Genomic DNA, 12,084 nt, shown 5'->3' on the forward strand with positions numbered 1-12,084 from the left:
TGCACCCAAACACACACAAACTCTCATTTCCCCTGCTCAATAATCCTACAAAGGTAGCATTATCGCCCCCATATTTTCAAGTGCTAATGGAGGCACAGAATTACTAACTTACCCAAAATCATACCATTACTAAGTTGCAGGACACAAACCCAAAATCCGGTCTCCTGACGATACTGTTCTTTCTACTCAACAGCTGGCTAATACTGACCTCAACTAAGAGGGCCAGACTGACTTCTGAGATTTCTCCTTTTATATGTAGCAACCTCACACAATACTGTCTCTTAAATGTCACTAGGGCAATTCTTTCTTTGGCCACTATTCAAGGGATATTCGTATTCAAATTATGTGCCTTGCCCCACAGTCATCTGGAGTATTTGCCAGATACCCATCTGCCAAGTAATTCTGCTTAGGTAGACCCCAGTCTAGGCTTAGATTCTGGGGCCCTTCGGCACCTGAGGATTCCCCTCCTGACAATGTTAATGTTGGCTTCCTGCTTTCTGATGTTCAGAGCCAAATCTCTAGTTTTTAGCCTGCTAGGCCACTGTGAAAGGAACTTTATGTTCACTTGACTCCTAGGGCATTTCTGAATGTTCCTTCTCAATCCTATTTGTTGTCTCATCTCTCCAAACTCTGTGTACTGAAGTACTCCACGGCTCACCCATTACACCTGTCCTTTTCTATGTATACTCTTTCCCTTAGAGACCTCAGCCAGACTCACAGATTTAAATGATATCTATATGTTAATAACTCCCAAATGTCTACCTCCAGTCAAGACTGCTCCCCAGGACCCCAGACCTGTGGACGCAACTATTTGACATTTCCACCTGAATGCCAAAGAAGCATCTCAAACTTAGCGTGCCCCAAACTGAGCTGCATTACTACTTCCAAAGGTGACTGTCTTATACTTTTTCTCATCTCCCTCACTCTTCCACCCTTTCAGTTGCTCAAGTCAAAATGCTTAGAGTCCCTCTTGCCTTTCACTTTCTCTTAACAGCACGTACACAATCTGAAAGGAACTACTTGGACTTGACTTCCAAAATAAGCTGTATCCAGAACACAACCACTGCTCCTTGTGTCTGCTGCTACCACCCTTGTCCAAGCCACCATGACCTCCAGCCTAGATTATTCACCAGCCCCAAAACCGGTCTCCCAATCCTACATCCCACCCATCCACCTGCAGTGGCAGTCAGCATGATTCTTCAAAGCCCTGTTAGATCACACCAATCCTCTACAACAAATCTCCCAGTGGCTTCCCATCTTACTCGAAACAAAAGCCAAAATTCTTAAAGGCCCTACAGGATCTGGTCCCTGTTATCCTTCAAGGATACAGTCTCCATTACTCTCCTCCAAGATTCACTCCGTGGGTCATTCTAGCCTCCCTGCTGTTACTCAAACCTGCCGAGCACGATCCCACTTCAGGGCCTTTGCACTTGTTCTCGTCTCTACTTAGAACACTCTTTCCTCAGTTATCCCCATGGTTTGCCCCTCACCTCCTGTAAGCCTAGACTCAGTGCTTTTTTTCATATGCATCATAATCCTTCCAGGAAAACAGAAACCACTCTAGGTAGCTCAAATACAGAAAATTCAACACAGGCGAATTATTATAAAGATAATGTGAGACCTGGGCAATCTGGGTGGTTCAGTCAGTTGAGTATCTGACTCTTGATTTCGGCTCAGTCACGATCCCACGGTCACAGGATCAAGCCCCGCATCAGGCTCTGAGCTGAGCTGAGCCTGGCGTCTGCTTACGATTCTCACTCTCTCGCCCTCTGCCCTCTCCCCAACTCTCTCTCTCTCTAAAATAAAACAATAAATTTAAAAATGATTTTAAGAAGAGATAGTGAGAGACCTGAAAAAGCCCAAGGATGAAGGATCGGGCCCTGGGAAAGACAAAGGGAAGAACACGGGACCCACAGAGATGAGCAGCTCTAATGAGTCGGGCCGGAGCCCATAAGCCTGTATCCGCTGCAGCATCCTTGTCCAGCAGCTCTGACTCAAGTGGAAATTGCCAAAAAGCACTTCCTGCTACCAGGGTGGACTCACCTGACCCCTCAGCTGCATTCGGCCGCTGGGGGCATGAACGTGACCTTCCCCGTTGCTCTCCAGCCTCTGCTGCCTCCTCCCATTCACACATCCCAACAGAAGCCCAGCTGGCATGGGAGCCCGAGAGAGGTTTCTGACTCCCTGACCAGTCACACAGAGCAGAATATAAAGGGGGCAAGGGTGTATCTGAGAGAGGACAGGTGACCGTCAGGCACACCTGGTTACCTTGATGAAATGGCAAGACCCCTCCCATATTTAGCTCACCCCGTATTTTTCCTCAGCCCTTATCAGTACGTAACTCACTCCACGTTCTGTCGTCTTATTCCTGTCTGTCTCCCCTAAGAAAATGTAAACTCAGTGCCCACCAAGATTCCTACCTGTTGTGTTTCATGGGGTAACCCCCATGACTGAAACCAGCCCATAAGAGGTACTCAGTAAATACAGATTAAATTATTGACGGGCTGGACCCCCGCTTTTATCTTCAAACAAACAGAAGCGAAAATACTGTGTGCTAACGCCAGGGAATTGAGGGGCAGAAAAATCAAAAATACAAAGGAGAATGACAATCATCGATCGTTAGTCTGGGAGCTATCATGAGCACCCACTGCCAGCCCGGCGTCGGGGTCCCACCTCATTGATTTTACTTAATAGGGTTTGTGGTCTTTCTGACGTGCAGCCAGAGGTGCCTTCAAGGGGGCAATGATCAAACAGCTTTACCACAACTTTGCTGCACAGCGGATTAGAGGAGTGTCTTCATTTCGACACGCACACAACGTCGCTACGCTCTTGATTGTGAGGGAGACTGAGTCCTGCCTGGTGCAACACAGGTGACGAGGCTGAGTCCACCCCTGAATCACAGGTCGGGGATGGGAAAGGAAAGGAGAAATGAAGGAATATCTCTTCCTAAAGCTAGGGTCTATTCATGGACCTTCTTTATTCAACACGAAGAAAGCTCCAGGAAATAGAAGATCAATGTGATGTTTTAAATGAGTAAACAAACTAAATTTAGAAACCTGGATGTTGTCTTTTCCTTGTCATGTGGGCAACAGAAAAATTCAGCACTGCTATCTGCTGGCGTAGGCATAATGCTACGTCTCTCCAGTGCGACCATGGTTGCTGACCTGGCCTTGATGTCAGAGTAAGACAGGAGAACCAATCCAAGAAAACTTCCACCTAATCCAAACTGTATTCACTCCACATTTACTCTTCAACTCCTCCTTCACACTTAAAATAAGGATAAGATTTTGGGGCACCTGGGTGGCTCAGTCTATTCAGCATCAGACTCTTGATTTCAGCTCAGGTCATGATCTCATGGTTCATGAGTTCAAGCTCATGTGTCTGCCCCTCTCCACCACTCTCAGAAATAAACATTAAAAAATAAAATAAAATAAAATAGAGGTGCCTGGGTGGCTCAGTCAGTTGAGCGTCTGACTTCGGCTCAGGTCATGATCTCACAGTTCATGAGTTCAAGTCCCGCCTCGGGCTCTGTGCTGACAGGTTGGAGCCTGGAGCCTGCTTCAGATTCTATGTCTCCCTCTCTCTCTGCCCCTCCCCTGCTCATGCTCTGTCTCTGTCCCTTTCTGTCTCAAAAATAAACATCGAAAAAAAAATTTTAATAAAATAAAATAAAATAATGATTAGATTTTTATCTACCTTCAGTGTGAGAACACATGAATTGTCCATTTAATGCTTAAAAAGACTAGAATATGCTTACAGATCAATAAAATACAGTAGCATACCATGTGAGGCCAAATAAAATGACTGCTTGGAATCAGAATCCTGACTATGCCTTTACAAAATCTTATTCCCAGTTTTAATGTTATCACATTGACCTACTCCACTTATAGAGTATTCCATCCAAAGCTTTAAAATAATAAAAAACTATTTCCCCACCTAGACAAATCAATCCAAAAGCTTGAAATCTTATCTTGAGATACAATATAAATGTTCCGTTTTATAGATTATTTCATTAGTGGCCCCGGAACACAAAAATAATATGGAAATTATTAGCAATTCTGAAAACTCAATAAATCATTTGCATCAGAGTCTAATCATTCTTTTTAAAAATAATACATACAACAGGGACCATCTCCAGTCTCATCAGTCAAAGCTGAATAATGATGTAAAAGTATGATGTAGGCATTGGAACAAATTCACCCACTGAGTGACGCATAGTGGTTTTACCCAGCGTTTTCTTCTAACACGTATGTGCGCTCATGAACGATCGTGATATACCTACATTAGAGAGTTGGCAAGTTGTGTATTTTTTAAATATTCCATCTTTCAGATGGCACAACCGGCAACAGAGTTTCAAATAAAAAGTGTATTCCCAAATGCAGCTTTTAATGCACAAAACAAGCAATACGCCTGTACCACTGCTGTTTCACTTGCAAACGGGTTGGAATATTTTGCCCGTGTGATTGTGACAGTACATTATATGAACCATTCAGTCACACGCATGAGAACAAAAGTCAAATTATTTATGGAACAAAGAACGTTTAAGGATCCGTAACAACACTTTTCCTCCCCAAATAAACCCACAGGAGGATCACTCATATCCTGTTTGGAAACCAAAAAGAATCACACTTGGTTTATGTAAATTTTACATTTTACAAAGAGGATTGAATTCGAGGCAGATTTCAACAGTTAGCAGAGACTAGCTGTACCTAAGCTTTAATCAGATATTCATATGAAAATATTAAAAGGAAATATTAAAATGAATTTCACACAACCTATTTTTCATGAAAATGAATTCTCCTAATTCTTCCTCGGAGAAAGTAGGCCACTGTCATACAATCACACACACTGATGATTTATAAAGGTCCAATGGCAGATCTGAGACTAGATGAACAGGGAGAAATACTAGAGGCAGCTTCAATCAAGATTTATATACTCAAAGACTGTGAAATCTCTAAAATCTTCTGGGAAACAGAAATCATCCACTATAGCCCCTCTGGTGGTGATGAGGGTCCTAAGTCCTAGAGAAGAGGTGCAATCCAGCCAGGGCCGTAACAACCACACGACTGTCCAGGGTTTAGACCCCAGAATGTCAAAACCCAGGGAAAAAAATGGAGCACCGCGGGACAACGAGGAGTGAGGGGACATGTACGGAGCCATGGGATGTGCTTGGGGCCATAGGATACATGGAGCCATGGCACATAAATGATCCTTTGGCTCCCTTCTGGCATCCCCATCCTTGTGCCTTGGAGGGTAACTGAGGCTGCCCAGGTTATGCCATCCCCAGCCCCAAGGGAGCATGTGGCACACCAAGCAATGCAGAGGTCTCAGGAAATGTGAGGAAGCCACGGAGAGGGAAGTAACTGGCAGGACAACAGGCAGGAATGGCGGCTAATGGGGCAACAGGAAATGTGTACATGGCCACCTTACAGACTGGTAGAAAGACAGCCTCTCAGAGGTAGGAAGTGGCCGGGATTCCTAGTACGTTAAACATGAAGAAGAAGACAGTTACAAAGCACGTCTTATATTTTTATTGCCAGCAACAAGTCAATGCTTCTAACACACACACAAATTCAATGACATGCGTTTATACGATTGAAAAGAACAACACAGGATAGGTGAAAAGTATTCATTCTGTGGTATGAGAACAGAACCCAAGTTCAAAATCCTATGTTGTACCCTTTCAATCATGGTCCCTTCAATCACCTAAGACTACATGTGGAGATAAAGACAGTTGTTTAAACTCAAAGGCCAACGCCACACCCAGTCCTGTCCCGGGGTTGGCCAAAGCCGGAACCCCCATTTCGATTTCCTCAGATGCCCTTCCAAAGACCTGGGGCCAAACATTGCTAATCCAGTATCAAGCATTCATACAACGCTTTCGTAAGTTCCAAAACAAATCTCCAGCCAATCAGTGAATCCGTAAGTAGGAGGACACTCAACGGGAACACCAAGGAGTCAGAGATGAAGATCTGAGGGGCCCGAGAGTGGAATTAACAATGCCTTGCCTGATTCGGCAGGCAGCAAGAATCTTAGTAATCACTAACACTGAGCCCTACCAGCTAAGGCACTGAAGAAAGGCTTCCAGATTAGTCATGATATTAAGGCTCCGAGGCAAAGAAAGCCTAAGTGCGGCATGACTCGCCCCACTGGTGGTCTTCCTCTGGGCATACTGTGAAATCGCTCCCATAAACCAATTCCTATAAATGGAGCACACTCTAACTAGCAAGCGTGCTGGGTAAACTTTAATCAATAAACAAACAAAGGCAGAATATGGCACTATTGCCTTAAGTGGACATTAAACATTTAAAACTCATTTCAGAGATGGTTATGAGGCTCAGTAAGCATGCTGAGAAACATGCTGTCTTGAAGGGTCACTATTTTTTCCCTCTTTATTGGAACAGACATTTAAGCAAATGACAAGGACATAAGTGTAAATGGTGTGTCTGCGAGGGGTCAGAGTGTTTTAGCAGCTCCTGAACAATCAAGGATAAATATTCCAGAACATGCAGTCAAGGGAGTAACCTTGCAAACACAGCAAGCTGTTAGAGCGTGTTGAGCAATGAACTCTGCTAGACAAGGGAAGCCCATGGTGGCAAATATTTCACCTAGGATGGGGAAAAACGAGATCCTGCCAGCATCTTCTGCCTACCCACGTAAATCGAATCAAGGCTTCAATAAAACTTGCTTCGTTGTATTGAGACGTTACTGTAGCATCTGGTCTACTTCATGAGTAGCCTCTTGTGCAGAGCGCCTCCGAAGTAGAAGAACATTAAATCATGAAATTTTAAGTGTACGCAGAAATCAAGATTTTCAAAGTCCGCATTATCCAGTCCTTCATGTATTTCTGCGGTATCAGTGCTGCATCCGCTTTCTTAAATGATCTAGCAGAGTCGCACCTTACACAAGAGTGTTCACGCAGCCCAGCAGTGGCCACCTGCTAGGCTGTAACATGAGCCATTTCAAGGACTAGCGGGGCTCCTAACATCCCCCAGGGAATCTCTGGTGTATGTTTTGGTCAACAGTCTTGCCCCTTCTTCAGAGAAGCACTTCCTTCCTGAAGCTCCCGTGCTCTTGGCACATGGCCTGCTCACTCCTTCTCAGCCGAGACGGAGGTCCTCAGACACCCCCTCCCCTCCACCCCCCGACTTTCCTGCATCCTGGGTGCCCTAGACTCCCTCCCTCCAGACTCACTAGAGGTAGGGTCGGCTTCCTGTAAGCTGATCCCCCACCTGTGCCCAGTATCCTATCTCCTCCCACAGCCCTGGGGACTCTGTCTAATCAATTCTCCCCCCTCTCTCTTCAGCCTCTTCCTTCACCTGGCTTTTCCCCATCAGCACTTAAGGATGATTAAGCAATGCTCTCTTAAAAGCTGTCCCCTGCTCTCACGTCCCTGGCGGCTGAGTCAATAACTGTCTCCTTTTATATCTACTTCTTCACCTCACATTTGTTTCTCCACCCATCACCATTTAGCCTACTCCCCCAGCACGGTCCTGAAACCGCTCTCATAAATGCCATTTATTACAGGTTGAATTCCGTTCCCCAAAAAGATACGTGGAAGCCCTAACCTTAGTACCTGCGAACGTGACCTTATTTGGACATAGGGTCTTTTCAGATATAACTTAGAAAGATGACATCATGCTGGGTGAGGGTAAGCCCTAAATCCCATGTGACTAGTGTCTTGGTAAAAAGAGCAGCAGGCGAAATGACAGAGCCCCATGAAGAGAAGGCCACGGGGGTAGAGACTCAGAGACTCGAGTGATGCGTCCACAGGCCTAGGAACACCAAGGATCGTGGACAACTCCCAGAAGCTGAGAAGAGGCAAAGAAGGATTCTTGCCTAGAGCCCTCAGAGAAAGCATGGTCTACTGACACCTTAGGATTTTTTACTTCTAGCCTCCAGAACTGTAAGAGAAGGTATTTCTGTTGTTTGAAGTGACCCGGCTTATGGTATTTTGTTACAGGAGCCCTGGGAAGCCGAGACATAGATCATACTTTCAGTGTTACACCCAGGAAGGTTCTGGGCAAACAAGGAGGACTTCGTCACTCTGCCCTCTGGCCCACATCTGCCTTGAACTCTTCATCATCAGATACTCGGATGGCCTCCTCCCTCTTGAAAAGCTCTCCTTTCTTGGATCCATTGAGGCCCTGCTCTCAACTAGACAACCCATTTGACGGCAGTAGGAACTCAGTTTTCTCAATCTAAAATCATCATTTTAGGGGCACCGGGGCTCAGTCAGTTAAGTGTCAGACTCTGGCTCAGGTCATGATCTCATGGTTCGTGGGTTTGAGCCCTGCTTCAGGCTCTGTGCTGATAGCGTGGAGCATGCTTGGGATCCACTCCCTCTCTCTCTCTCTGCCCCCCCCCCAACCACTCACTCTCTCTCTCTCTCCCTCCCTCCAAATACATAAACCCTAAACAAGTAAGTAAATAAATAAATAAACAAATAAAAATAAAATCATCATTTTAAATTCCTGTTCTTCGTTACATATGGAATCAACAGCCAAGAACTTGTAAATCATACTCAGTACCTCCTTCTCCTTCCTGTCCCACATCCATTAAATCATCAACACATTGTTCACATTTCTAGAATTCACCTAATTCTTCTTCTTTTTAACGTCTTATTTATTCTTGAGAGGCACAGAGAGACAAAGCGCAAGTAGGTAGAGGCAGAGAAAGAGGGAGACACAGAATGTGAAGCAGGCTCCAGGCTCTGAGCTGTCAGCACAAAGCCCGACACAGGGCTCGAACTCATGAACCACGAGATCGTGACCTGAGCCAAAGTCGGATGCTTAACCGACTGGGCCACCCAGGTGCCCCTGGAATTCACCTAATTCTCTACATTTCTGCTACCACTCCCTGAGCTTACGTCCTCATGACCGCTCCCTCTGATCACGGCCGCAGCCTCAGGATGGGCTCTCCCTGCCGCGTTTTGCCATCCTGAACAGGGAGCCGATCCAGATAAGGGGAATTTCTTTTTTTTTTTTTTTTTTTTTTTTAAATTTTTTTTTTTAACATTTATTTATTTTTGAGATAGAGAGAGACAGAGCATGAACGGGGGAGGGTCAGAGAGAGAGGGAGACACAGAATCTGAAACAGGCTCCAGGCTCTGAGCAGTCAGCACAGAGCCCGATGCGGGGCTCGAACTCACATACCGCGAGATCGTGACCTGAGCCGAAGTCGGACGCTTAACCAACTGAGCCACCCAGGCGCCCCAAGGGGAATTTCTTAAGGGGCCTTCAGATGCCCGACAATATGGAAACCCTCCAACTACTTAGCCTCATCTCCCTCCACCTCCTTTCCATAACCTCAACTAAGATTTCATGGCTTCCTGTACAGAACGCCGGCCAGGACCCGCTAGGTTTCCCTTCCTCACTTGAGGGCTTCTGCACCTGCTGTTTTCCTCTTCCTGAGACACCTCTCCATTCATCAGATTCATAAACACCTTCTAACAATCATTTGGGACTCAGCTCTGCTGTTGACTCAACCCGGAAATCTTTAAGCACTCTCCCAAAGCCCGGGCTATCTGGTTCAGATGCCCCTCTCCTGGGCTCCCACAGCACCCACCAAAGATACCCATTAAGACCCTTAACAGATCATAATGCAATGTTCCTTTTGCTTTATACTCTTAGAGATATTCTCAACCCTTGAAGGGAATTGTATTTTTTGCTCTATATCCTCAATATATAGCACAGACAATGCCTCGTAACAGGCACCTGTTAAATGTTTATTGAATATTTGCCCCAAGTTAAAAAATTTTGCACAGAAATTAAAATTAGGTTGAGATGTCACTTAAGAACTATGGGATTAGTCTTAATCCCAAAGCCTGACGGTGCGCTCCACTGGAAAGGCTGGTGGGAAATAGATCCTCGTATCCAGGGCAATGAGAACACAATATGGCGTGATATTCATGAAAGGGAGTTGGGCAATATCCAGCAAAAACACAGGTGCATTTACCCTTTAACCTAGCAATGTCAATGCTAGGAATCTCTTCCAATGATACCCTTGCAAGGGATTAAGAGATGTTAGCAGGAGGCGTTACTCATTATAACACCATCCACGACCACAGAGGACAGAAAATAACCTACACATCTCTCAGTAGGGAGTTGTTGAATACACTGTGGTTCATCACACAGTGGACAGCTATGTGCCTGTGAAAATGAAAGACATAAAGTGCACGACTAAGGAAGGGACCCCAGGATATACCGCTATGTCAAAAAATGCTAGGCAGAGAACAGAAGCATGGACCATAAAGCAAAAGGTGAGCTAAATGCAGAGAGAGGGAACGGGGCGGAGAAAACACAAGTGAAGCCAGTTTCTCTAAATATTCACTGCCTCATTAATGAGACTTTGAAATACTACCTAATAATGTAAATTCTTAAAATTTCCAAAACTCAAAAGAGAAATTAAACACAGGACATCAACTGGGTGTTGAGTTGGGAACACAACCACGCAAGAGGAAATTCTTTCAAGTGATCTCCCAGTAGCCACATTGCTTTAATTTCCCAATGAAACCTGTAGCCCGAGAACTACGAGAAGAGAGGCGGATGATCTCACAGCGTTTTCAGTGGTCAGACACGACTAGCGCTGCTTGAAAGTTGCTCTGAAAGCATGCAGTGTGTGTTTCAGGAAGAGGCAAGGGAACAATCACGTGGGCTGCAGAGACTCGGGATTCCGTGCATGGGAGCGAAAGACACAGACATAAGGCAGAAGGGGTTCAGAAAAAAGCCCTCTAATCCTGCAGATGGGCTGGAGGTATCCAGAGGAAATTACGGTGCATTCTCAAAAAGTTTTCCTTAGCTCTGTACATAGGAAAGACCTAACGCTAGGGACGGCCATGCTTAAAGGAGCCCAAAATGGCCGGTGCACAGGTCTACAGAAGGAAATGGCAGAGCGGGGGGAAGCAACATCTCCTTGTCCCAGAGTCAGCAAGCTCTCAAAAGTGACCTTGGGTTGTGTCAGAGGAGCTCAGGAGCCAACTTTAAGAGGTTTCCATGGGCTTCAAATGCGATGATTTCACCACCCATAAGCATAAAAATTACAATTGCTTGAAATATTTCAAATGTTAAAATCCATGTATTAACAATGATTCTATATTTCCTATATGAGTGTGTCCTCAGGATATTCAAGCAGTTGATAAGGGAAGTTACTTTATACAGAAGTATTCTTGCTGTTAAATGAAGAAAGAATCATAAAATTAGGAAATCCCAGCTTCACACCCATGAACGAATTGGTAGATTTAGGCCGTGATCATCAGTGACTACTAATTTCACATTACCTGCCTCCCAAGAGAAGGACACCGCAGCATCCGTGACACGGGACAGACAGAAAGAGTCGACCCTGAATCTAAGCCGCCTCTGGATCCTACTCTGAATTTACACAAATATTCGGGACAGAAGAACATTTCAACACCAATGGGATGTACTTGGCCAAATCCAGACTGTGGGAAACTCTGCAGGATAAAGAGCTCCGATTTCTTTTGTAATTAATTTGCATGGGAAGCAAAACCACCACCGCAAAACAGTGCACAATTAGAAGAGTCTTAAGAGCCATACCAACCAATGGCTATGGATCGACTCCATTTAAACCCTGAGTCAATCCAACTGTTAACAAAAAAATGCATCAGCATTCATGAGACCATCAGGGATCTGGATCTCACGATACTCACTGGATATCAGATGACTTTATGGAATTGAGGTTTTTTTGCATTTTTTTTTTCTCAGATGTGATAATGGTGCTGAGAACCCCCTTTGTTTGACAGTTAAGAACTAAAATATTATAGATACAATTATACGATTTCTTGGATTTGCTTCAAAATAATTTGGCGGGTGTGAGGTAGAACACGTGTGGGGATTGGGAGAAAAATGGTGGGCCCGGAATTAATAAATGTTGGGTTACAGGGAACCTGGGTAGCTCAGTCAGATAAGCGTATGACTTCAGCTTAGGTCATGATCTTGCGGTCCGTGAGTTTGAGCCCCATGGTGGGCTGTGGGCTGACAGCTCGGAGACTGAAGCTTACTTCGAATTCTGTGTCTCCCTCTCTCTTTGTCCCTCCCCCACTCATACTCTGTCTCTCTCTCTCTG

General features: G+C 45.1%; 1 protein-coding gene across 10 annotated transcripts in view; it reads right to left on the minus strand.

The window, feature by feature from the left end:
- The window catches only part of SEMA5A (semaphorin 5A), a 478,983-nt gene that overhangs the window by 298,397 nt on the left and 168,502 nt on the right, over positions 1-12,084 (minus strand). The window lies entirely within an intron of this gene.

This window comes from Neofelis nebulosa, chromosome 1, assembly GCF_028018385.1.
Source record: "Neofelis nebulosa isolate mNeoNeb1 chromosome 1, mNeoNeb1.pri, whole genome shotgun sequence".
Classification (NCBI taxonomy): domain Eukaryota; kingdom Metazoa; phylum Chordata; class Mammalia; order Carnivora; family Felidae; genus Neofelis; species Neofelis nebulosa.